Source organism: Zalophus californianus, chromosome 7, assembly GCF_009762305.2.
Source record: "Zalophus californianus isolate mZalCal1 chromosome 7, mZalCal1.pri.v2, whole genome shotgun sequence".
Classification (NCBI taxonomy): Eukaryota; Metazoa; Chordata; class Mammalia; order Carnivora; family Otariidae; genus Zalophus; species Zalophus californianus.
In genome coordinates this window covers 126,413,267-126,440,486 of record NC_045601.1, presented here as the reverse complement: position 1 = coordinate 126,440,486, position 27,220 = coordinate 126,413,267, and the positions used below count along the sequence as shown (strand labels likewise).

The following is a 27,220-nucleotide window of genomic DNA, read 5'->3' as shown; positions in this document are numbered from 1 at the left end:
CTGGCTTTTCTAATGAACATTTCCATCCACAATGACCCAATTAAAACAAAACAAAACTGCAGTTGGAATCACATATTTGTAGAATCCCTGAAGCACCTATGGGTTTCATTGACTACTTTTTTTTTTTTTTTAACCGTTTGTCTAGGGAGCTGGGGGAAGCATTTTGTAAATCAGATGATCTAATTAGTTAGGTGTTAACAACTCTTTTTGATTTTATTTATTTACTTATTTGAGAGAGAATGAGATAGAGACAGAGGGCATGAGAGGGGGGAGGGTCAGAGGGAGAAACAGACGCCCCGCTGAGCAGGGAGCCCCATGTGGGACTCGATCCCGGGACTCCAGGATCATGACCCGAGCCGAAGGCAGTCGCTTAACCAACTGAGCCACTCAGGCGCCCCAACAACTTTTTTTTAAGTCTGCCTTGATTTATTTATTTAAGTAAAATCTTTTTTTCCCCCTAAAGTCTGTCTTTATTTACTTACTTATTTTAAGTAAACTCTATGCCCAACATGGGGATTGAACTCACGACCCTGAGATCAAGAATCGAGTGCTCCACCGACTGAGCCAGCCAGGTGCCCCATCAGCTCTTAACAGTCTTGTTTAAGTGTTCCAGACAATCCCAGCTACGCTCAAGAAAGTAAGGGAAGTGCGTTCTAACTTGGTCAACTGGAGTGTGGTAACCACATAATCGTAAGAATGTCCTTGGAGGACAGTGCTTCTAGGAATAGAGATGGGGGCCTGGAGGTCCAGCTGCCCCTCCTTAGGGTCATCAGCATATGATTACAAAGAGTTGGCAGGCCTCCTTCCGTGCTCCCTGGTGCTCTGGGGGTAATGCATGGAAGAAGGAGGAGGGAGGGCAGGACATGATGTATTTAGGTGGAGTCAGGGGTCCTGGGTTTGAGTCCCTCCTCTGACACCAGAAATGTGATATGGAGCAAGTCACTTAACCCTGCTGAACCTTGCTTTCTCCACTTGTGGAAATGGCATGATTTATAGATTTTAATTGCATTGTGTCTGTTGCCTTTTTCTTAAGGCCTCAATTCCCAGAAGTTCAGATCTTTGAGATCCTTATCTTGCTGGGAGGTTTGTGGTGCAGGACTGACAGTAGAGTTTTCCTGAATCCAAACCCACCCTCTGGGGTTTGTTTTGAAAGGTTAAAGTCATTTAGCAGAAAATGCTAGCTAGTGTCCAGAAGATGGGGTGTGTGTGCAGGGTGTGGGGCAGGGGGTGGAGGGAATGGAGGCTGGCAGTCTTTGTTCTGTTTCTGTTTTGTTTTTCAGTGAGAGGAGAACAAGAGTGCTTTCCAGGGGCTAAGAAAGCGTTGGTAGGTTGGGGATTCTAGAAGGAGCCCCAAGAATTTGAGTCCTGTTTTGTTACAGTCCAGCTTTCAGGAAGGTGGCCAAACCTGTGAAGGGAATGGCTGCTTGGCTCCCTACAGGCAGCATGCAGACTCTCCGAGGTACCCAGTGGGCCATTGCAATGACATGTCAGGGATTATGAGGGGGACAGAAAACTAGAGGGGCCCCACCTCAAATGTTCTCCTTTGCTTGTGACCCTGGAACCATCTCTGCCTTTTGAACAATTGCAGGAACTGGGATGGGAAATGAGAGTAACAAAAAGCTAGGGTTGAATTCATTTGATTTAATAGAAATGAAGAAATTAACATTTCTTATGGCCTTAGTTTCTGGAGCGAAATTCCTATTGGCCATGTGTAAATATAATGGAGACATCCTAACGTCCAGCTAACATAACTACTGTGGGAATTAAGAGAGGTGGCTTATCCAGTAAGCTCTCCACCAGGTCCTTTAGGACCCAACTCTCCTGGTTACGGAGAGGGCATGCGGGCCCCAGGCTCCTCTATGGGTTGGTGGAAGCGGAAAATTACCAAGGGGAGGCAGGCTTCCCTGGATTTCTGCGTGGGTGTTCAGGGTCTGTTGCATCCATCAGCAGACCAGAGCAGGATGTTGACAGTTGGGGCTGCTTCCTTTGTGGGATGAAGCAGGGCGTTGCCTCTAAATGCTGACACTGCAGATTTTGCTTAGTTTATCAAGGAGGAGAGAGAGAGACTCAAATGCATCTCAGACCAAGCATCGGAGATTCTCTGACAGGCTTCTGTGTCCATCTTCTGTCATGCCTCAACCGTCTGGTCCATCACAACAGCAGATAGTGCTGGAAAATGATTGCTTTGCTCCTGCAGTAGTAAGTCATTTGCAGGGAATTTGGGCTACTGATCAGGGAGGGCCTTGGCCAGCAGTGTCTAGACTTGTGTTGAACAATAGAAATCCAATGCCCCACAGATTGAGCCATTATTTTCAATTTTTTTTAGTAGCCACATTATAAAAATTTTAAAAAAGGTAGAATTCATGCTTATAATTTTTCAAAAAGATTTTATTTATTTATTTGAGAGAGAGAGAGAGAGAGAGCCCAAGCAGGGAGGGGAGGTAGAGGGGGAGAGAGAAGCAGACTCCCCACTGAGCAGGGAGCCCCATGTGGGGCTCGATCCCAGGACCCTGAGATCATGACCTGAGCCAAAGGCAGATGCTTAACCAACTGAGCCACCCAGGCGCCCCCATGCTTATAATTTTTATCCTCTGTAACTCCGTGTATTAAAAATACTACCACTGCAACATGGAATCAATATGAAATATAAAAATATATTAATATAAAATATTCATGGGATAGTTTACATTCTTTTTTGTTTTCCATTAAAATGTTTGAATTCCAGTGTACGTTTTCTACTTAGAGTCCATCTCAGTTGGAACTAGCCACCTTTCACGTGCTCCGTGATCACGTCTGGCTTTTGGCTTAGACAACGCTGGTCTATACCCATGGTTTTCGACGGGGGATAATCTTCCCCTTTATCGATAACTGCAGATACATTTGATTGTTGCAGCTGGAGGGAGTGCTATTGGCATCTACTAGGTAGAGACCAGGGATGCTGCCAGACATCCTACAATACACAGGAGAGCCCCCCACAGCAAAGAATGATCTGTCCCAAGACATCGATAGTGCCAAGGCTGAGAGACCCTAGTCTGAACCCATCCCTTTTCCCTGCTTTTTTCCCCACAGCAGTGAGAATGAGACACCAAGAGCCAGAGGATGGCAGGACAGCTGCTGACACCGAGGTCCCCTGAGTTCAGCCCAGAGGCATTCTCCTACCTTACCCATGGCCCCCTCCAGCCATGTGATAGTAGCAGGTATCCCCAGCCCTTTTTCCAGCTCAGCTCAGCAGATGAATAAAAGTGACCCGTCACAAGCCCCAGGCAAGAAACCAACCCCCCCACAAAGTTCCACGGCACAAACATTTCTTTTGTGTTACATGAAAATTTCAGGAAAATTCGTACACTTGTCAGAACCTGAAGACTAGAAGAGACAAAGGAAATGCCGAGGTCAGCAAGAATTCTGCAGCTGACGCTGGGCCAGCAATGGATGAGGCCCTCGGAGCATGGGTGTCAGAGGGGAGCATCTTCCAATGAGATCGAATTTCTTACTTCACTGCAAGAGGACCGTTTTCTGAATGTCCGTGTCAACGTTTATGCTCATCAGGCAACAAAAAGTACTTTTCAGTGACGGGAAGCCACAGCCTAGTGACCAAGGGTGTTTCCCTTCCTTTTGTCTCCTCAGGGGTCCTATCTGTGAGCAGGTGCACAGATAGGGAACTTGTTGAAATGTCTGTGGGAACCGATACGAGAATGAGGGAGGGAGTGAATGAGTTGCATAGGACTGCTTCGGATATAAACTAACCTTTCTCCCGGTTTGCTTCAGTGTTAAGTAACCTGTTGAGTAAGTGTCACCTTTCACGGTACTTCTCTCCTGACCCTTGGCCTCCTTTGGCAGTGTTGTGGCTCCCGGTGTTCTGTGGGTGCCCAGCCCCACCCTGCATTCCCACGATGGCCCAATTTTACGTTGGAAAGTGACGTGGGAAGTGAGAGCCCCCTGGACGCCTTCCTCCCAGGCCCTGGGCCTGGCCGGGGGGGGTTCCCTGTGAGAACCTCCCTTCCCTCTGCCCTAGCTCCTGGAGACATTCAGACCTCACTTCCTGCATCAGGGACCTCTGCACCCTCCTGGAGCTTGTCCACCCTCCACGGGGAGAAGGCGCCTTTCTGCCAACCGGGAGCCCTTGAGCCTACGCCAGAGCACTCTCGGATACACCCGCTGCTTGATGAGCCCTAGGCATCCATTTGTTCCGGCGGTTTGTGCTTCATTCCAAGACTCTTGCTGGGTTTTGCCCACTTTTCTGCCTTTTGCTGCTCACCAACTTAGTAGAGGATGAGTAAACAGCACTCAGTCTGGCTCCAGCCGTTTTGTGGGTGGAAAGGAGCTCAGAGCTGTTCGAGAAGGCTATTGGCAGAGAAGTGTGTGGCTGTCGCATGTGGCTCCCTGCCGGCCCGGTCTGTTTAATCACGGGCAGACCACTGGCACATTGACCCCCAAAGACGCAGATGTCAAGGGGCTGAATCCCATGGGGGGATTCCCAGCCCTCTGACCCAAGGTTGTGTCCTGGCCTTTCTCTGCCTTCCATGGTCCCTAATTCTTCTCATGCCATTGGTTGGGGATTGTGAGGTCTCTAACTCCACGGGGTGGTTTGGGTGTAGGGTCATTAGGACAACAGCCCAGCTCTGGGACGTGGAAAACATGATGTCTTATGCTGAGAACAAGAGGCTTGTCTCGGGACAGAGGGAGCACATGTTACGTGGATATGGATCCATCTACTTACCCACTGCCCGCTGTGGGGACAAATCCCTGGCCACACAGAGCAGCTAGTTTCAAGGGCACGGCCACTTGAAACCAGCTCCCGGTTCTGTGCAGCTGCCCGGTACCTCTGCAGACAGGGGACTACTCTGTCTGCTGATCAAGTACAAATTAAGCCCTTTCCAGACCCCGAGAGCTGCTCTCTTCAGAGAATTAAGCCATGACTATTTCTCTTTCTTCTTTCTCATCTCATGATTTTATTTACTTTGAACAATATACACAGATGTCTTTCTTAAATGAGATGAAGCCCAGAATCCAGGGATCTGTTTCAAGCACGGTGGATTTCTCCACATCACTCACAAGAACTGGCTTCGCCTCGCCTGTGTCCCCGCTCTCATTACTGGAACGCCAGCCCTGCATGGGGAGGGGGAAGGGGGGCTGCCACTCCTTTGCCCTCAGCATCACTGGTGCAGCTGGGCTGGGGCAGGAAGTGGTGGACAGAGGATGCTTCCCTGCCGCTGTGGGGCTGTCTGCAAACCACCTCCGCATACACGCAGCTTCTGCAGCTGGACTGGGTTGCAGGCTTTTGGGCTGCGGACAGATGCCAGGACCAATGTCAACACCATGATGCAAACACTGAAAACAAACGGGAGAAAGTGTGTTTTGCATCCAGGTCCTGGTTTCACGGTCGTATTTGCTGACCCAGCACATCACTCTCGCTGAATCTTAATGAAAATATTTTGGACATAGGTGCTTTCGTTAAAGTGACTTCAGAGCATCGTTGATCCAGGTTCTCAGTGGGACACGGTGCTGCCTCCCGTGGCTGTGGACTGGCCAGTGTCAAAGCAATGCCACATTTCACTTTTTTCTGCTACATCTCCTTGCTCTGCCAGCTTTATTTTTATTTTACAAGACAGCACAATGTCTTGGTGGAGGGTGAGTACCCAGGGGAATCATTTTCAGGGGGAGGATATGAGGACATTGGCACAAGGAAAACTTTATGTTCTAACTGCATTTATTTTTCTGGGTTTTTTTTTTTTTTTTTTCTGTGATGGCTTAACAAGTTGGAAATTCAGAAACCCTTAGAAAGAGAGGCAGTTTGATTTAATGGTACACAAATGGATCTTAAAACCATCCGTCCCCTAGCTTGTCTATGTTGGAGAACTGTCAGGCCCAACAGAGCTTTAAAAACTGTCCTGTGCAGTCCAGTGGCTCGGCCCCAGGCTGCAGCCCCAGCCCCCCCGCCCCCGCCTTGGGAAGGGCGTTTGTGGAATCCTGGCACTGAGAGGTTACTGCAAGTCATTACTGCTCACTTTTGCAGCATCTACCGAAAAGAAAACACACTCAGATGCTGGGTCTGGCCTTTCTCCCCCGTGCCGGTTTCTAGGCCTTTGCTTTGCTGTCAAGTCCATTGTCCCCCAGAGCGTGGGGCAGCGGCAGGAAGCGGGGCACCCGGAGGCCTCATCACCAGGGTGCCTCCGAGGGAGGAGGCCAGTGTGGGAAGATGGCTTTGTCATCCTACCCCACTGCCCTCACCCCCCAGGTCTCTCTTCTTAGTACCCATCTCATTTCCCAACAGATTTCCAAACTGGGGACTACCTTCAGATCATCAAAACTGTTGCTCTGGGAAGGCATATGCTAATGAGGCGGGGCCCAGGACCTTGCTGATCTCTTAGGGTGGACCCCTTTCCTGCCCCTCCCTCCCCCTCACCCCCCCCATCTGCAGTGCAAGGGGAAAGCAAGCTGCCTGTTTGCCTTTCTCTTTCAACACTGCTACTGATCAGAAATCCAGAAGGGTTTAAATGGTTAGGGTTAGGGTTAGGGTTAGGGTTAGCTTCAGCCTGCTTAGGACAAGCAGGAAATGGAAGAATTAGAACTTTCATGCCCCCAAGGGGTGGTACAGATTGAAAACATAATTAAGTGCAAAGAAAAAAAAGGTTTAGATTGATTCACAAGTGACCAATTTCCAGAATTTTCCAAGGGATCTAGAGGTTACTTATATGTAAGTCTCTGCTATGTACAAAAGAGACAGAAGGATTAAGCAAAGGTCCTTGCATTCAAAGCGCTCACAGTCTAGAAAGGAGATGAGACACCTGCCCACAGAGCAGGTAGGTGGGAGAGCCCCACCCACACACAATGAGCAAAGCCTTCCCGCTCCCCCAGCTGTGAGACCTTTCTCAGCCTGGGGTGAATGCAAAGGAACACAAATCAGGCTCTACTGGTGTTGAAGACTAATGAATTTACTAAAGACTAATGAATTTACATTTACTAAAAAATGCTTGAGGGGGCTCTGAAACGCTGAGGGATTGGGTATTACATAGAACACAGTGAAGACTTTAATGGGGAAAAAAATCCCCTTACTGTCCCAAGTTCCACATCTCATGGTGACAGCTGAAAATCTCTTCTCTCATAGAGTCAGGCCTCCTGCTGCTTGGCTGTATCATTTAGTCCTCTCCTTTGTCCACCTCACACCACATTGCCCCCCACAGCCAGCCCCACAGATGCTGTTTTCCTTCTCTGCATTCTGTTGGCCGCCCCCCCTCCATTTCTACACCCACTTCCCCCATCAGCCAATGGACACGTTAGGGGAGCAGAGCAAAGGAATGGCTCCTTCCTGATGGCACCTGAGTTTTGAGCTCCTGAAGAACAGAGAAGATTAATCTCCCCAAACTTTGTGACTGAAATCTCCCATCTTTTTGTGTTCTGGGAAATGACTTACGACAGAGAACCATCCTTCCCCACGTGACTTAGATAAGACCCACTGTTATTGGCTGAATGTATCCCCTCAGAATTCGTATTTTGAAGTCTTGAGTTCCTAATCCCCAGTACTTCAGAATGTGACTGCATTTGGAGATAGGGTTTTAAAGAGGTGATTAATTTAAAATGAGGTCAGAAGAATGGGGCCCTAATCCACTACGACTGGGGTCCTTATAAAAAGAGAAGGTCAGGACACAGACATAAACAGAGAGACAACCCTGTGAGCTGTCCAAGCGAGAAGATGGTCATCTACATGCCAAGGAGAGAGGCCTCAGAAGGAACCAACCCTGACAACACCTTGACCTCAGACTTCCAGCCTCGAGAACTGTGAGAAATAAATTTCTGTCGTTTCAGCCCCCCAGGCTGTGGTACTTGTCATGGCAGCCTTACCAGACTAAGACAGCAACTGTTCAGTCCTTCTTGTGACCCCCATAAGACTCACGGATGACTTCATTATTTACCTGTGACAAGGCCAGATAAAGACCCTCCAAATTACTATCTTCATTTCATAAATCATTAGCTGAACTGTTTGTTCCCTCAAACTTGCTAGACACAGAGGCAGACATATCTTGTTTAGCTGACAGACAGACTCCTGCTTGCAAAATCATCCCAACTATGAAAGGACCCATCTGTGGCTTGTCCACGCCTCCCTAAAATATCTAGATGAAACCACTGGTGAGACACTCTGGTCTTCGGATCTGTGGTGCTTTCCGTCCTGCAACAGCCTGAATACAATCAGTGCCCTTACCTGCTTGTCTTTTGTCTTTGACAGTTTGGTGCTGGAAGCCCATCCGGATCCCGGCTTCTCCACCCAGATGCTGAAGCCCCTCCACCCTGTCATGTTCCTTTCTCATCTGGCATTCCAGGGATCCCACGTGAGCCCAGCTCTTGGTCCTCTGCTCTGGACATTTGTCTGTGATAACATGGTAAGGACTTAAGTTTGCTTCTTGGTTTGGGTGCTCTTTTGGTTTTGTCCTTTTGCTGGCTTCTGTTCAACCTTGGTACTATGGAAACTCTGAATCTACTTCTCAGCCCTTTCTGAAAATCTCCTCTGATTATATGCTTTACCACTATGGTGGCAATCCCGTTCCTTATCTCAAAAAATGGCAGGGTTTTAACTGAGAACAACTTAGAACTGCAGTGGTCTCTTTGGGGCACCTAGACTCTCCTAAAACTGATCCATCTAAGAGGCACCACCAAATCTCAGGGCTTTAAGATCTCTCCGCCTCCATCGTCAGCTCATTGTGCTTTGCATGGAGGGGGACAAATGAGACAATGCCTCCGGTCTATCTCAAACTGTACTTAAGAATGTCTCTCTCGATGTCTCTCTCATGAGCAGCTCTCTGCTTCCCAGCTCCCCATCATAACCTGTACCATTGGCGCTTCCTACCTACAATGGAAAGCTCGTGACCTGAACGCCCACCTGAACAAAGACTTACTCAGATTTCCATGCTCTTGGTAAAGAATTTCCAGACAATAAGAGTAGGGAAGAGTTTGCAATTAATTCAGACTGGTCCTCAAGGCATTTTCACCTGTGATTCCTGATTTATACCAACTTGTGCAGCAGCTGGTGGGTCCCAAAGTTGCCACTGTATGATTTGAAAAAGCCAAATGGGCTTCATGAGGACCTTGCAGAAAAATCAGAACACCTCTGAGGCTTACAGACCAAAACAATTAGAGGAACTTTAGAATCCATTCCCACTGTTTTCTCTTAAAAATTGATGGCCAATGATACAAGATGGCAGGCAACAAAGAGATGAACCCACCTCTATGGACATAGACTAGAAAATGCTGGGAAGAACTACTTCAGTCTTGCTCTTGACAACTAACCGCTCTTTATAAGTAATTTTGTAAATGGCTTACAACCAGAAATTAGAGATATTATCCAAAAATGTCATGTAAATAAAATACTCCTCTCTCTGAAAACGTACACTCACTCAACACCATGGAGACACCATTGCAGAAAAGGTCAAATCAACACAGTGCAAACCAAAGCCTTTACAACTTAACTAATTAGGAGAAGCAAGTCAGGACAGTCCGCTTCCTCCAAAACTCCCCACAGAGACACTTGCAGATAACATCAGTAAAAAGGATGTTGGATTTGGGATTGACTGTTTAAAATGTAAAAGGGAACAAGAATCCAAATTCTATCTCCCTGATGACTTTCTCTGTGGGACCCTCCCCCTGTGTCTACACTAACATGAAAGAGGAGACAGTCATTCCCATGCATGGGCACCCTGTTCCCTTCCTAGTGGACCATGTGCAGCACATCGTACCATTAACACCTCTCATTTCCCACCCCTCTCCCCTGTACAAAAACCATACTGTGGAGGGACTTGATAATTGATCACATGACTGCCTTTCTCTGAACCTCTTCCTGTCTTACTGGGATCCCTCACTACCCAGCATGGCTTTCTGCTTAGCTTCACTACTCAGTAAACCTTCTTGAAAGGTTTCCAACTAGACTATCAGTGTTCTTGGCTTCTGCAACAAACTCACCATTGAGGTCCCTGGTTCCCTGCTCACACTTTTTTCCCTTTCATGACTCTCATTGACCATCAGATTTTTCTTTCTCCTGTCAAAATCCTGAACCCCATTTAAACCCTCAGGTATCAACTAGGTACTTGACTTTCTTTGAGCTGCTCACTCCACTGACATAGACCAAAGCTAGGAGGCTAAACCTCTCCGAGTAGAAAAAGAACTTTCTGTATCACTCTTAGCATAATACCCTCTACCATAATACCCCCTAAAACAAGAATCCTTTAAAGTTTCCAGCCTATAATTCAAGGCCTCCTTAACAAGGGAGTCTCAGTGCCCACATCCAATTCCTATAATACCCCCCTCTTCCCCTTGAAGAAGACAAATGGGATACCACCTAGTCCAAGGCTTGAGGCCAATCAACAAAATAGTTGCTTTCAGGTTTCTTCTAGTTCTGAAGGAGTCCAGCCATTCTCCCCATCCAATACCACTTGCTTCATAGTTATCAGCTTATGTTCTGCTTTTTCAAATATATTTTTCAACCCTGACGCATAATATATTTTGACTTCATACAGAAAAGCCAACAATACAATGGTCCATCTTGTTTCAGGGGTTTACTGAGGTCCCTACTTATTTGGCTAGGTCCCTAAGTACAGATCTAAGAGATTTAACCCTCCCCTGCAGTTCTGTCTTTATCCAGTATATAGATGACATTTTTTTTTCTGCTCACCTGATTTTGACAGCTCATTTATTACCACCCTTTATTCCAAGGTCTTGCCTGACAGGGCCATAAGCTCTCCAAAAGCAGAATGCAATGATGGAGTCCTCAAGTGCATGATATCTCCTCTAAAAGGAAGATGTTATTCCCTAAATGAATTAAGACTATTATTAATTTCCCTCTTCCTGAGACCAAAAGATGACTCCAAGAATTTCCAGAATTCGTTGACTGTTGCAGAAACGGGACTCCTAATTTTTCCACTATAGTCTCTCCCTTATGTGCCATGGCTAAGGAGACCATTCCCAAACCCTTTAGTTACTCTCCTTCCATACCTTCGTTTCAAAGCCTCCCATCATCTCGATCTTCTCTTTTGGATTCCGTGTTTTGGACTCACTGTCCTTTTCCCTTTTTATACACAGAAGGGAAGAACGTGCTTTGGGGTCTTCACCTTATGTGCTTATAGTCAATGTGCTTTTGGAGTTGTCCGTGATTGTGTTATGTTATGGAAATAAAGTGGGTCTGGGTCACCTACCAAAACTGGAACCCAAATCACTGGCCTATTGGAGGCTTTACCCAAGAAATTAAATATTCTCAAAATTGAAGTTCATAATAGCAGCCACACCCTCAAAATTAAAGGAAACTCCTCGTGTGACAAATATGTTATAATATGTGCTTCCCAAGAAAAATTTCCTTGATTACTTGCATACTTCCCATTGCTCAACCTTCTTTAGAGATGGAAACTCTACTTAGGAAGCTTAGGGCATATCGGCTGCTAACACCTCAGCCTGATAAAACTAATTGGAAATATGTTGGATATTTGATCCCCTCAGATGAGCTTTGGAGATGCCCAGATGGTTCCTGGGTCTCTTCTTTATCCCTTACCTGACCACAGCCTCCATAACATTGCACATCATGGCAAAGGTAATCTTAAAGGTCTCCTCCATATTGGTGACGTTGCCTCTAAAACCTTCATATTGAATAGGTAATGTCAAATTGCCCCATGGGTCAGAAAAATAATCCTGGTGAAAATGTAAATGTAAGACAAGGATAGGAGCCAGCTCCCTCTGTCCCTGTTTTTATTGACAAGTGGGTTGTATCACCACTTCCTCAAGTCTTATGAGCATGAACATGTTCTAACCTTAGTCTTATATTTTTAAGATAATTACAAGTGAGTTATTATTTGAAAATTTTTTTTATTTTTGTTTTTGTTTTTAAACTACCAGGCTGACCCTACCATTGTATCTTCTACTACAAAGAATTTTTGTCACTTGGGGGAATCCTTTTGTTCTTCTCCAGTGATAGAGGAACTCATTTCATTGCTGAGGTTATGTGGGACATTCAACGAATATTCCCTTTCTCACAAAAATTGCACTGTCCTTATCACCTTCAATCCTCTGGAAAAATGAAATGGATTGATAGTGCTCTAAAACTTGAATTCATCAAGCTCACTGAGGAAGTCAACCTGCCTTGGTCTGAAGTCTGTCTTTATTTATTTATTTATTTATTTATAAAGATTTTATTTATTTATTTGACAGAGAGAGACACAATGAGAGAGGGAACACAAGCAGGGGGAGTGTGAGAGGGAGAAGCAGGCCTCCCGCGGAGCAGGGAGCCAGATGTGGGGCTCGATCCCAGGACCCTGGGATCATGACCCAAGCCGAAGGCAGACGCTTAACGACTGAGCCACCCAGGCGCCCCGGGGTCTTGTCTTTAGTCCTGATGATTCTGTCCTTCTCCCCTTCCACTCAACATTGGTTGTCTCCTTATGAAATAATTACCATCCCAATGAGATCCTTTGCTCCTCCTGGACCTTAGAAGATCCTAACCTGATATAATCTTAGAAGATCCTAACCTGATATAATCTAATGTCCTTAAATACTGCCAAGGTCTTATTAAATACACTCATACTTATTACCAACAGGCTACATCTGCTTTTCCCCCAGAGGCTCCATGGTAGCCCTTACCTGATCTTCAGATTTGAGACCTAATTTTCTGGAAAGATATCACTCAAGATCTTGAACCAGGAGGAATGGAACTTTCACTGCTCTCTGAACCGCTATATTGCTGCAAAACTACATGTAGTACAACCTTGGGTTTATGTTTCACAATTAAAAAAATTATAAGCCTTACTCTGAATGGAAATCCATTCTAGTGGGAGACCTTAAACCAGGGTTCCATGAAAGCCCCCAGAAGCAGATGACACTGCAAAGGAGACTGCTTTCACAAGACTCTCAGAACAGGTAAATGGCATCCCACGTGTTGGGCATGCATCCTGTCCAGAGCTGCACAGGTAGACCTTATTTTATTGTGCTTTGCTGTTATTGCAATTTTTTACAAATTGGAGGTTAGTGGCAACCTCTCATCGAGCAAGTCTCTTGGTGCTATTTTTCCAACACATTTGCTTACTTTGTGTCTCTGTGTCCCATTTTGGTCATTCTCACAATAGTTCAAACTTTTTCATTGTTATTATATTTGTTATAGTGATCTGTAGTCAGTGATAGGACTCTCTAAAAGCTCAGATGATGGTTAACATTTTTTAGCAATAAGGTATTTTTTAAATTAAGATATGACTTTTTTAAAGACATAATGCTATGCCATACCTAATAGACTACAGTACAGTGTAAACCTTAACTTTTATATGCACTGGGGAAGAAAATTTCATTTGACTTGCTTTATCGTGATATTCGCTTTATTGCAGTGGCCTGGCCCTGAACTCACAATGTCTCTGAGATAGGTCTGTAAATGCTATTCTGCAGCCATTGACTTAACAAATGATTCACTCATGGATCATGATCCAGCAGCCCTGAGATCAACTCTGCCTCCAGCTGAATTTGTGCACAGGGGCCAAATCTGAGCTGACAGCTTTATACATGGACTCACAGTGGGGCAGATCTGGACAGCCCCATTGCCTCATTTCCAGACAGAGCCGTTCCAGCACAACCTCATGATGGTGTTGAATAAGGGGAGGGACTGGCGATGTTGAACTTTACCTGAGCCCTGGTGCTTCCAGAAAACAGTGAAGGCTAATCCCTTAATCTTTTGTTCTCCAACATCTCCTACTCTTTTGTGTTCTGAGAAACAGCTTTATTGCAAGGACTAGCCCTGCCCCATGACTTAGATAAGACCAACTGTCCACTTGTTCTTGTGACCCCACAAGAATCATGGATGACCCCATAGTTTACCTGTGACAAGGCCAGACACAGGCCCTCCAAATTCCACCTTTGTTTCATAAGTGATTATTGAACTCTTTTGTCTTCCAAAACTAGGTGGATGCAGAGATAGACAGTTCTTGTTCAGCTGACAGACTTCTGATTACAAAACCATCCTCACTATGAAATGACCCACTGTGACTTTTCTACTCTTCCCTATAAACATGTAGACAAAACCACTGCAAAGACACTCTGGTCTGAGGATCTGGGGTGCTTTCCCTACTGCAATGAGAAACTAGCTTTTATTGAGCACTTAGTATGGGTCAGGTGCTGTTCTGAGGGCTATACATATTACCTCATTTAATCCTCACAATTCTATGGGGTAGGTATTATGTTTTCCCCCAGTTTTCAGAAGAGCAAAGCAAAGTTGCATAACTTGCCTTGTGTCCCATGAAAGAAAACGGCAGATTTGAGGTTCAACTGCAGCATTTTCTTTACGGTCTGAGCTACGGCTATGAATTCTCATACATTAAATACTTATATACGTATTTTGCCATACTAGTAATAGAAATCAGAAGTGCTCTGCAAAGCGAGGAATTAAGAGATGGAGGAAGGTGGCATTTGAGGATCGTCTGGAAGTTGTTGAGCAAAGATGGAGAAATGACTTTGCAGGCCATGAACAGGTTCATGTCCAGCAAACAATAGAATCAGGGTCTGGACTCAGGAGAGCTTTTTTGGAACCAAGCTGCAGGTTTAGGAATCATCCACACAGAAGTGCTGAGGGACATTGAGAGAGTTTTTTCAGAGCATCATTGGGGTTAGTGGTCACATGGCCATGGGTTGATGAACTAGCAGGAAAAGGCAGAAAGTACCGAACACTTTTTCAAGAAGTGTGATGGCAAAAAAATGGAGAAAATATAAAAATAACTGGAGGGTCAGGCAAGTGCCTAAAACATACGTGTCATGGTGACATCTGTAATCTACGGAAGTAGATAATGAGCTTTACTATTTTCCAGGTACCAGGCTAATCACAACATTATTTGATCCTTCCCTGGTGACGTGGATACCATAACCATCTCCATATTATGGATGAGGATAATGAAGCTCAGAAAGGTTAACAGGAACTTGCGGGCCAGAGAGCAACTGGAACTCCCATTCATACATTGTCCGTGGGAATATCAATTGGTACAACTGCCTTTGGAAACAGTTTGGCATTTTTTATAAGGTTAAACATACACTTACCATAAACCCTAGCATTTGCTCTTTGAGGCATTGGTTCTCTCCAAGAAAAGTGAAAACCACTAGTGTTCATAATAGTATTAGGCACAGTAGCACCACACTGGAGACAACCCGACCCATTTTCCCATCAGTAAGTGAATGGATAAACAAGTTGGGACATAGCCTTACAATAGGTCACCACTTTGCCGTAAAAAGGAACTGACTACTGATATACGAAACCACTAGGGATGAATTGTGAAGTCATTATCTTAAGAGAAGGAAGCCAGACACAGAGAGAGCACAGACAGCATGATTGTTTATAACAAACTCTTGAAAAGACAAATCTAATCTATAGTGACAGAAATCAGATCAGGAGCTAAGTGTACACATTCGTCACACATAGGAACATTTTGTTGTATGTAAATTATATTTCAATGAAGTTGATATAAATTTAGGGGAGCCTGGGTGGCGCAGTCCTTTGAGCCTCCGGCTCTTGGTTTCAGCTCAAGCGGTGATCTCAGGGTCCTGAGATGGACTCCACGCTCAGCATGGATTCTGCTTGAGATTCTCTCTCCTCCCCCCTCTGCCCCTCCCCGACCCTGCACTCGCTCATCCTCTCTCTCCTCTGTCTCTGTCTCTCTCTCTCTCGTTCAAATAAATAAATCTTTAAAAAAGCTGATATAAGTTTAAAAACAAAAAAGAAAAAGTCACACGTACTGACATGGAATACTTTAAAAATAAGTCACAGAAACCTAAGCCTAGAATTACATTAAAAAATAATACAATTTTAATTACTTCCTTACCTATGTAAATACATGGAAAAGGATCCAGAAAAATCACAACAAAGTGATAGCTGAATGTCACCCAAGGGTAAAGGAGCAAGATGGAGGGGGCTTTTCACTCATAATAAATACATGTTCACTCTGTACTATTAGGTCTTTATAATAGTATGTATGTATTGTTTGTACACTGGCTTTAAAAAAATGATAAAAAAGAAAAACACAGACGTACACACGGACACAGACACAAAGGCACCTGTCCCAAATCACATGAATCTGAGCCCAGTTTTGACTGTAGAGCCAGAAGCCGAGAGCCACTGGGCATGGGGGCTCGGCTGTGAAGGAGGATCCTGGTGGCCGCCCCATCCGCTCCAAGCACAGGACACCCGGCTGGAGGAGCAGATGACCCAGTGGCCACCTTGCATGCTCTCCTGGGCTCTGGACACTGTGGTAGCTCTGCAGATCATGTGAAACCACTAAGCCAGATTGGAGAATGCTTCAGTTTCTCTCACTTTCTCATAATATTTGCCTACAAAGCCAGAGCAATTGTGAATGTTTTTTTTCTTGGTAAGTGTTTTCTAATGACAAACAATAATGTAGTTTCCTCTAGATTTGTGGCTCTTAATAAGGGGCAGTTCTGCCTCTCAGAGGACATCCTGCAGAGCACAGGGCAGCCCCCACAGCAAAGGATTAGTCTGCTCAACACCTCAGCAGTGCTGAGGCTGAGAAGCCGTGATGTGGGCCACGCTGCTTCCATGCTACTCTTCAATCGTATCTAAGAAATAAAAAGTTTGCTTCAATGACAGAGGTTGATTCTCACAGTTATGTTCCATCTTTAAGTGTTTTATGAACCATTACGTTGAAATAGAAACAGAATAGTTGTCTTCTTGTTTCTGGACAAAAGTTGGTCTTGGGCAAGTACATGAAGGGCAACTTTGGGAAGTTAGGAAATGTGTTGGAAGAGAACTTGGCAATGACTATGGCACCCTGGGCTCTAGCTTTGGATCCTACATGCACCTGCTCTGTGTTCCTGTCTGGGGCGGGGAGGGGGGTACCTAACGCATCTTCAGCTCTCCTCTGGTTCCAGTCTTTATTCTCCAACACGTTCATGCGTGAACCGGTTTGGAGTGTTGCTGAAGCACAACAACATATAATGGGAGAAGGAAGAAGAAATAATTCCAGCGCTGCCCGCCACTCCCAGCATGTGCTCCCCGTGTGACCCGCTTCCTCTCTTGTGCTGAGAAAGGAGGAAGTCAGGCAGGCAGGAAGGCTGGCCAGGGGTGAGGTCCCAGCTTGGGGACCGGTGGTGTGACAATGGGCTGGACAGAGGGAACTCTGCGGTGCTTATGTGCACAGCAGGTCCAGGCGGAGAATTTGCTCAAAGAAACTCTCAGGAAAGTGGTGACCAGCCTTGGACATTTCAATGTCACTCATTGAAAAGAGCTGGGGGGGCCCCTGGGTGGTGCAGTCGGTTAAGGGTCTGACTCTTGGTTTCAGCTCAGGTCGTGATCTCTGGGTCGGTCGTGATTTCAGGGTTGTGAGACTGAGCCCCGCATCAGGTTCTACACTCAATGGGGGGTCTGCTTGAGATTCTCTCTCCCTCTTCCTTTGCCCCTCCTGCTCATGCTTGCTCTCTCTCTCTCTCTCTAAAATATACAAATAAATCTTATAAAAAAAAAGAATTTTTTTTCCAGGATGAATTCTAGCTCACTTAAAATATTTCTTATTAGAGTAATTCCAGAAGCTAATATTTTTCTTTAATTCTCATGAAAGGTTTGCATTTGTGTTTTTGTTTTGTTTTCAGAAGCGAGTAAGAATAAGTGTTTTTTATTTTTTTTTAAGGTTTTATTTGTTATTTGACAGAGAGAGAGACAGCGAGAGAGGGAACACAAGCAGGAGGAGTGGGAGAGGGAGAAGCAGGCTTCCTGCTGAGCAGGGAGCCCGTTGCGGGGCTTGATCCCAGGACCCTGAGATCATGACCTGAGCCGAAGGCAGATGCTTAACGACTGAGCCACCCAGGCGCCCCAAGAATAAGTCGTTTTTAAAAGTATACATATTAAATTCTTTTTGTAGGTAGTCCATGCACCTGGTAAGACATTTAAATATTACAAAGGTCACACAGTGAAAAATAAGTCTTCCTCCCAGCTTTGGGGCAGATGCTCTTGTTTTCTTCACAAAATGATTTTTGGGGGACAGGTGAAATTGGAGAGTAGTTGCTCTAGTTGTTGCTTTAGGAAAGAACAGTGGCACCAGCCAGCCAGCCAGCCAGCTGCCGGATGGAACTGCTTCTAGGAGGAAGATATTCTATTCCGTGCAGACAATAACAGGGCAATAAACTATTGCACACAACTCAGGTAGTTGCCCTGCTGCTTGTTGATAAAAGAAAGTGGTGGGGCAGGGTGGGGGAGCCACGGGATAGAAACAAGGCAAGAAATTGAGGCTTTTGGAGTTACAGGCTGGTGTTTTACTGGGTTTTCTTCTGGACTCGTCTGCACAGGTGTATTAGCCAACCACTTCTGTCTTCCTTTCTATGTCATCATTTTCAGAGTAAGTGGTTAGCCAATACAGGGAAGTGACACGAGTCAGAAAGGATTGCCTAGGGTTCCGTGGTCTTTCGTGTTTTCTTAGAACTCTGTTGTCTTCTTTCTGTGTCCAAAGCAAGTTCTGGTTTGCCCAGAAAGCCTGGCCTCCAGGGTGCCCATAGGCTTATGTTTACCTGGCACTGGTTTTGAGTCTCTCCGGACTCCCATGCATGTGGGTCCCCTGGGATATTTTTGCTCATGGGCATCACAGACACGTGAATGGGGCAGCTGGGATGTGCATACCATGTCTGTCTCCTCTGTTCTTGGGCATGCTCCACTGCCCTACAGAACTTTGCTCACAGAATCCGAGTTCAAAGATGAAATTATTAAGATTTCCAAGATGGCGACCACAAAGCATAAAACAAGTGTGGGGCCCCTCTGAGCACAGGGTCCTGGGCAGCTGCACAGACTGATGGCCCCGCGGTGTACGTGAAACCAGGACTGCTGAAGTGTCTCGAAACCGTGAGATGAGCTGCCTGAGGCCAACACCAACACCCTGAGGACAGTAGAGCCATGAGTTGGAAGGAACTGGGGTTCCTGATGACATTGCCAAGCCACAACTTTAATCCCCTTGGAGCTTGCTGGGCTTCTTATCGTCCGAGATAAAAATATCCTTGTTTTTAAAGCTGGTTTGAGCTGAATATTTTGTTACTTGCAGTTGAAATTATTCTAATGTATACAGGGGTGCATTCTGTCCATAACGAGCAAGTGCGGAACTTCCTTACCTCCCCTCTCACGGGGCTGTGTGTCTCTGCTCCCCGCTGTTGACAAAGCTGGACACATAAAACCAGGGGCCCCCTTGTTAGTCCTGATAAGGCTTGCAACTGAAAAGCTGATGGAGACAAAAGGGCCCAAGCTAGCAATCAGATTCCAAACGGAATGCCATTCTAAACAATTACCTAGCCAAGACAGGTGCTCTCCTTAAAAACACTTCATGTACCTTCACTGCCTCCTTTAGGTAAATGGTCATCTTGTAAGAGTCTCCTGTGACCCGAAGAAGCCTAGTCCAGTCCCACCCAGGGTTAAGAGAAGGCATCGAGTTTTCCTGCCTCCATGTGTTGGTTCCTCTTGCTTCCAACTTCAGGGTCATTTGGTTTAGGAGGTTAAAAAAAAAAAAAAAAGAAAAGTAATAGTGTAAACATACTAAGTCTGAGACCCTCCAAGCGTGACCTCAGAAAACATTAGCCAAGCAATGGAGCTATAGCAAATCCTTGCAGATAATTGGATAATTCTCCCAGCCTGCATGGGTTTATCCGTCTTTCCTGGACATGGTAAGTGCCCATGTATGCCAAGATTGCTTGACCCATAACACAAAAGCCTCTGGGAGATGTTGTACAGACCAGTCTTACAGATTTGAAGCCATCCCCTTTCCTTTACATGCAGACCCCAAGCCCTGACAGTGGCCTCAGATGGGTTACTAATGTCACTGTTGAAGACTAGGGGTATCGAACCCAAGTAGCTGGAAAATGCTAACAACGACAACATTGTTATCAACATTCTTAAGTGCCTGCAATTCTTCGCAGGAGTTTATGGCTGGAAAAGTCCCATAGAGGTGACCTGATCTAGCTCTACCATCAAGGTAATTGAGACACGGGTGTGACTTGCTCAAGGTCAGCAGTTGATGCCTACCTGGGCTTGGGTGTTTTGATTACCTGCTTCGTGCTCTTTCTCCTGCACCCCACCCCTCTCTTATTGCTTGCCAGTTTATTGCAGGCTCTATTTCTACCCTCTCCTCTAAATGCTTTATGTTCACAGGACACTCTCTTCAGGATAAGATTACACTTTTTTCCACATTACTTCCCCATCCTCTCTCCTCTCCCCCAGTGCTGTAGAGTCGCTGCTGCGGAGTCTCCAGCTGAAACCAGTTAAGAGGGACTTCCTGCCAAGTGACTTATTCCCAGAGCTCAGGTCTGAGCAGCTGGATATGGAGGAGTCTCGGTTGCATTCTTTCTGATATGTGTTACATATCAGCCTTGATCTGACTTTGTCAGGCTCAAAAATGTGCCTGAGTTACTCTGTAAACAATCACAAAATGTCAGATTTAGAATATAAATGCGATTTATTTAGAACATAAGTGTGATTCTCTAACTGTGCTCCAGGGAACCCTAGGGTTCCTCAGGGGGTGCCTTCCATTCAACCTCTGATAGCAGGTGGGCTGGGGAGCTGAGCAGACTCAGGTTTAGGCCTTTGTCCCCTCCCTTGAGTTATTTTATTCAGTTGGGGTTCTGTGTAAGGTTTCTTGTGAAGAAAGGGGCTTGATGCTACAAAAATGGCTTTCAGCTCTGGATCTAATCCAACACTCCCCTTTTAAATGTGGAGAACATGGAGGTTCGGAAGGAAGGAAGAGGAAACTGTAATAGTCCCATGCAATGCTGCACAACCAGTTAGTGACAGAAGCAGGGTTGGAAACCTGGTCTGCAGACTCTCCCCCAGCACCTGGCAGAGATGCCCTGGCCCCTCCAACAAGCTGTCTTTTTGGCTTGATAGAGAGACCGAGCTATTGGAACCAGCACCACAGTGGCTGGAAAAGGAAAATGAAAGGGACAAAATCAACACTTATCAAGTGACTGCTGTGTACCAGATACTGAAAAGACATACATTCATTGTCTCGGAGCAGATTCAGTGCTGGGCCTCATTGTGTCCTTACCCCTTGTGTGTGTGTGTGTGTGTGTGTGTGTGTGTGTGTGTGTTTTACAGGCTCAGGAAGTCAACAGCCACTAGTTGCATGGGAACCTTCCAGATACTTGAAACTCAGCAAAAAGAAAAAAAAAAAAAAAGAAAAGAAAAGAGAAAGCACAACAGCAACTTGAGTTTTCCCTTACCTGTTTGGAAAGTGGCGGGTCTTCTTTCCAGGCCTGTTCTTGGGGGTTGGGGGCGGGGGACCACAGCCTTTATTAAGTGGAGTTCCCTCCTAGTCTGAATTCGGTCTCCCTGTTCAGGCTTTCATGATTCACCCTCCCGCTCACAGTGGAAAACCTTGCTCATCCTGCTGCTCAGCTTCAGGGTGGGTCTCGGAGCAGCTCTCCCTCGGGATCCGGGCATGGGCGAGGCTGAGCACTGTACATGTGAGCAATGGGGTGATAACAGTCATGAGCTGTGCAGGGAGAAAGTGTTTGCCTTCACCGGCGGGAGGCAGGGAAACCTTTGGTGGTGTAAGAAGTTTCCAACTGTCCTTGCCTTTCAAAAGACAGTGTGTCTAAATAGAGTGCCAGCAACTTCTGAAGATATTTCAGGACTTGTTTGGTTCTATTCGAGGATTCTTCCTGCTCTACTCTGCTCCTCCGAGTATTTTTTGCAGAGACCAGGAGTCATTTTGAATAAATTGACTGGGTGCTGGGAGGGGAGGGGCTGTTGGAAAGGAAGCACAGGAGTTGTGACATCTGTGTACTGGGAAATGTGATGGCTGTCATCCCGTCGAACACTGGCCTTTCCAGCCTGGTACCCAGGATCCTTCTTCCCTGCTCTCATGAGATGCTGTAAAAAGTTGTTGGTGGCAATGGCTTGGTGGGAACTTGGACATGGCCATGCGGCTTGAGCTTTAAAGCTTGTACTCGAGGCTTGCTTTGCAAGCTATGGAGGTAAATGCAGTGTCCCTCAATTTAAAAGTTATAAATCTTTATGAAAACATTTGAACTTAAATAATAAGCTGAATAAAGTATTCCAAGTGAGCACAAAAGTTATGAAGAAATGAAAACCACAGCATCTTTTGACATCTTTGTCATTAACTTTCAGCTAGTTATTAACTTACGATCATATTCTCTCCCATTGGCGAGATCATTTTCTATATTCCTTCTAAAGAAGAATGAAACACCTTGCTCCCCAAGGAAGCTCTACCGGAATATTCCATTCCTTTTTAGCAACTCCTTAGCAAAGACATGGCAACTCTCAACAAAGTACCCCTGGACCGATTAATGCCAAAAATGAGATTTGGCGGGGGGGCGGTGGGGGGGGGGAGATGGTGGTGGTAGCTCGGTGGCCCGGGACATCAGAAGATGGCTATGACTGCTGTGGTTTGGCCAGCAAAAGTGGCCTCTGCCCACCCGACCCCATCCTTTCTCACTGCTGAACACCCGTTAGCACCTCCCTGCACCCCCCACCCCCAGGCAGGGCTCTCTAACAATGTGGCACAAATCCTGGGCCAGGGGCCAGCCTGTCTTCCTTGCTTTGTGAGTCGTGGAGAATGAAAACAACATTCTACATTTCTGTGCTGCTTTCTGACCTCTAGAATGCCCTGTATGCATTTTCCCACTGGAGGGGTCCAGGCAGAAGCCTGACTAGGATAAAGCAGGTTGTCCATCCCTAAGGGACAGATGTTACTTGGTAGTGTTGGTATTCACTGAAGAACCCTTCTCCTTGCTTGTAATTACAGCGAACACAAGCATTAGGCCAACACAATTCACCCAGGGACAGCTGTGTATTTAGGACATGTTACACACGGGAAGATTTTCCTTTGTTTTTAAAGAAATTGCATCTCTATTCTCCGCATGCTTCTTCGCCTCCTCTACCATAGATTTCTTTCTTTCTGGGACAGCCAGTTCAGGTCATGGGACACTCAAGAGCATCGGGAATGGGCCAGGCTGGACCTCTTGGGGCAACATTCCTCACGACTCTCTTAAGAGCTTAGAGATTTGGAACTGGTGGCAAGTGGTAAAGTTTTCAATATTTGGTAAACGGCCAGGGTCCTGAGCTCTGGGAACAGCCTTATTTAGCTCTTTAAAATTTGGGTTAGAGGCTCCCAGGAAGCTGGTGCAGGGCAGAGAAGTGAACAATTGCTTCTCCGTCACACATGACAGCCAATGGACAGCTCTGAAAGACTCAGCCCACAGTGGAGAGAGACAGAGACCAAGGAACAGCCTTGGACCAGCTCTCAGAGGAGAACGTTTTCTTCCCCAACTGCTCTGCATCTGCCTGGACGTCAGCCAACATCTGTGAAAACCACAGTGCTGGTATGCTTTGGGCGAGGCTTGTGGCCATAGCAACAGGACGGGAGAGACCCGGTCCTTGAGAATGAGAACAGTGGATAAAGATGAGATACGGATCAGGCAGGAGAGGCAAGGGAGGCAAGGTAAAGGGTGGACTTGCCCGAAGAACGGAGCCATTTTCTTGTTGTGGATAAAGCCCCCGGGTAGGGCAGTGCTTAAGGTCCAGCTGAGACTCAGATTGTCAGATCCTTCCCTCTAATAAGCAGGTGTAGCTCAAGCTGAGATCTTGGGAGATTCGGAGACTATAATCACCCCAGTGCCTTTTTCTCATCAAATGGGGTACATTACGTGCCGATGATATGCCACTGACCTACTGTGGGCTAACCCTTGTTGAAATCTTTTTGTGAAAGATGCTGTCCAGTGATATGGAGTCCCATAAAAGAATGCATGTTCCTTCTGTTGGGAAATTCCTGAGTGAATCTCATTCTCACACTGGTGTGAAGGAGGAGGAATATAACCCACCCCATCCAGAGAGACGTGCTGTCTGTGGGAAGTCTGTGATTTGAGCACTGGGCTCAGGTTCAGAGATGTGAGTTCAAATACCGACAATGCTACGATCTTTCACGTGACCTCTCTGTGCCTCTTGCTTCCTCACACATGAGTGAAGGTAGGGAGGTAATCTACAGAACCTCTCCAGTCCTGAATTTCTATGCATCTATGGACTATAGAATAAAAGATTATGAGGCACTTGTATTGGGTAAGCCTCCTTCATTGTCCATGTTCAATGCCTTGGAGCCATCAGCTGGAGTTGAGGACGAGTTTTAGAAATGGATAGGTTTCTTTTTCGACCTTCCCTCCCGCCCTCCCTTCCTCCGTCCCTATCTTCCTAACTCTTGCAAGTGTCATGGTGGCCTCATGATTTGATGGGAGTTTTGTTAAGGTATAAAGTCATTTATCTCTTCTCAGTCCCATCTCCTTACCTCTAAGATAGCCCTAATACTCCTTAAGGCCTCGATCCCCAGGCTCACTTTTCCTGTCAACCCATTTCTCAGCAGGTCAGCCATCAGAGTTCCAAGCTATGGGACCCCACGCCTTCTTTTGTCCCATTGACCTTGACCCCAGCCCTGGCATTGTAGCATTTGAAATTGTTCATCTGAGGCAGTAATTCTCAACCCCAGCTCTACAATGGAACCAGCAGAGACATTAAAATAATAAAAAAAATCAATCCCTGGAGATTCAGATTCCGTTGATCTTCATTGGTATTTTGTCATGTTCCCGAGGTGATGCTAATACGGAATCACTCTGAAAACTACTGTTAAAAGGGAATGGACCTCCTGCTGTTGGATAACAGTCAATCTTACCATATGACCATGGAGGTTTTGTTCCTTGTATTCTGATATGGTTGCCCTGTGAGGACATGCCCTTTAGATGTGAGGTCACTCCCTGGGGTTGGCAGCCTCTAAGATTGTCCCCAGTGGTCCCCACTTCCTTGTATTCACACTCTTGTGTAATCCCTTCCCCTTAAGCCTGGGACAGACTAGTGACTTGCTTCTAGCCAGCAGTATAAAGTGGCAAAAGTGATGGAATATCACTTCCAAGATTTCGTTATGAAAGATGGTGAATTGCCTTGCTTGGCCTGTCTGTCTCTCTGCCCCCTCCTAATCCCCTTTTAGAACTCTTGCTCTGAGGAGAGCAAGCTGATACGTTGTGATTAGCCCTGTGGAGAGAACCATATAGCAGGAAGTTAATGTTTCTGGTCCACAGCCAGTGGGGACGTGAGGTCTGCTGACCCTCTGATATGAGTGAGCTTGAAAGTTAAATACCCCCCAGTGGAGCCTTGTGATGACTGCTGATACTTTACAGCAGTGTGAGAGAGACCTTATGTCAGAGTTACCGGGCTAAGCCATGCCCAGATACCCAATGCACAGAAACCGTGAGATAACAAATGTTTATGGCTTTAAACTGACTTTGAGGGTCATTTGTTACACAGCAATAAATAGTTAATACACTCCCTGAAAGAAGAAGTGGATCTATGGTCAGGAAGACATATCACTGGGAGGGCTGGGAGTGAAGGGCTCTAAGAGAAGATTTCTGGAGGTGGGTGTTGAGCAGGCAGAACCAGGTTGCTGAGGAGAGGAAGACAGATGCCCAATATGTAGAATCTTGCCAGCTAGATCATTACCTCTCAAATATTCAGTGTGCATTTAGATCACCTGGGGAATCTTGTAAAATGCTGATTCTGATTCAGTAGGTCTGGTCAGGGGCCAGGGAATTGACAGTGCTCCCAGGTGATGTTGATGCTACTGGTCTGGGGGCCACATTTTAGGGGACAGGGAGCTGCACTGTTCAAATTCGTGTCTCTCTATGGTTGCTTCTTTCTTAAATAGTCTTCTTTGTTCCAACTCGGACTTGGTGGTGATTCAGGAAGCCAAGGAAGTGGCCTTTACCCGTTGGGGCAGAGTTTAGAAGGAGGAGCAGTGCCCCCTTGAGGCCACATGGTAGAGGCCGTGGTGAGGGAGAAACACCTCCCACGTGAATCTAAGAATTAGGTTGAATCACAGGAAGTAGTCATTCATATAAGTAAAAAATTGTCAATGATTAGCAATTTCATGAAGTTCCATAAAGTCTGGCCATCTGTCCCTAGTGAGAGATCCTCCTTTCAGGGATGGTCCTGGAGCATTTTAGTGTATAGATTCCTCAACCGTCTTTCTCAAACTTCTTCTTCGTCCCCCTAACCACAGAGAGGCACCAACCTAAGGCATGCAGCCTGAGGCACCCTGCAGAAAAGTCTCTGAAGTCTTTTTTTTTTTTTAATCTTACTATTCCATGCCCACCAATGGAATGTGTTCATTATGTATAAAAATAATTTCCTCCCCAAATATATGTGTAAAACTGCTGTATCGGGAAGTTGTACTTGGTCTAATGGGTGAGCTGGGAATATGCCTCTCCCCGGTGAGCATCTCTGCCTAGACCCAAAGACCCCTGTCCAACTCTGAAATTCCCATCTCCCCCTCGAACCACTCCAATCCCCTCACCCTCCCTGACCTCCTGACCTTGACCTTGTTACCTCCTCTTTTCTCAGGGTCTACCAGTTCCTTCTGGCCATCATTCTGGTCTCTGTCAAGTGCGGGTCCAAGGTCAAGCATTTCAACTGTGTTCAATAAATCCCCATACCCTGGACCTCCCACCATACCTACCTGGTTAAACCCCACCCTCTGGATAGACCCCACCCTCCTGGCTAAACTCCACCCTCCTGGATAGACCCACTCACATGGCAAAACCCCACTATCAGTTTTTCCCCCATGGACTTTTGGGCAGCAGCGTTTTGCTGTGAAAAGGATGCTAAATGGATAACACCGTGTTATCCAGCCCCTCATGGCCTCTCTATGCTGCTCAATAAGAGCTTTAATCCACTGTTTCTCCAAACTTCCCTGGTATTAAGTATATATGCAGGCTGTCCTAACAATGCAGATTTTTTGTCCCATCCCAGGCCCACTGAATCAGTCTCCAGGGGAAGAGCTGGGGAATCTGCATTTTGACACTCCCTTCCTGAGATTCTTCTCCCAAGGCAAGCTTGAGAACCACTGCTGTTATTCACCCAGGATGCCCTATTCTTGGCCCCTCTGTGGCTACAGGGGAATTGTCCAGCCTTCCTGCTCAGCCCTGCCCTCCATCACCACCCCAGCCAAATCCGATGTTGCCTCCTTTCCCACTTAGAAGATTAAGGCCATCTGCTCTATGCTTCCTGAGTTTGCCTCCCTCCACCTTCCAACAGTCTCCACATTTCCTATCCTTTCCCATTCTCTCCAGTCTCTTAGTGAAGAGACACCATCCTGTGGCTGACTTCTCTCTGGGTCTGGACACCTCCTTGTCTGTGTCCTCTGACACGTGGCCCTTCATCACCTCCTTTCCTGTGCATATGGAG

General features: G+C 46.2%; 1 long non-coding RNA gene across 5 annotated transcripts in view; it reads left to right on the top strand.

Annotated features, from left to right (window-relative positions):
- Positions 1 to 15,542, top strand: part of LOC118357215 — a 76,020-nt gene extending 60,478 nt beyond the window's left edge. For 2 of the 5 annotated variants that reach the window (XR_004820222.1, XR_004820226.1), the window contains 3 exons: positions 8,222 to 8,375; positions 12,567 to 12,885; positions 14,811 to 15,542. This is a non-coding gene — a long non-coding RNA (uncharacterized LOC118357215). Of the gene's footprint in view, positions 1 to 3,069; positions 3,198 to 3,332; positions 3,520 to 3,624; positions 3,784 to 4,975; positions 5,629 to 8,221; positions 8,376 to 12,566; positions 12,886 to 14,810 lie in introns of all 5 variants that reach the window. The other 3 variants (XR_004820223.1, XR_004820225.1, XR_004820224.1) reach the window with 3 other exon arrangements.
- Positions 15,543 to 27,220: the final 11,678 nt, after the last annotated feature.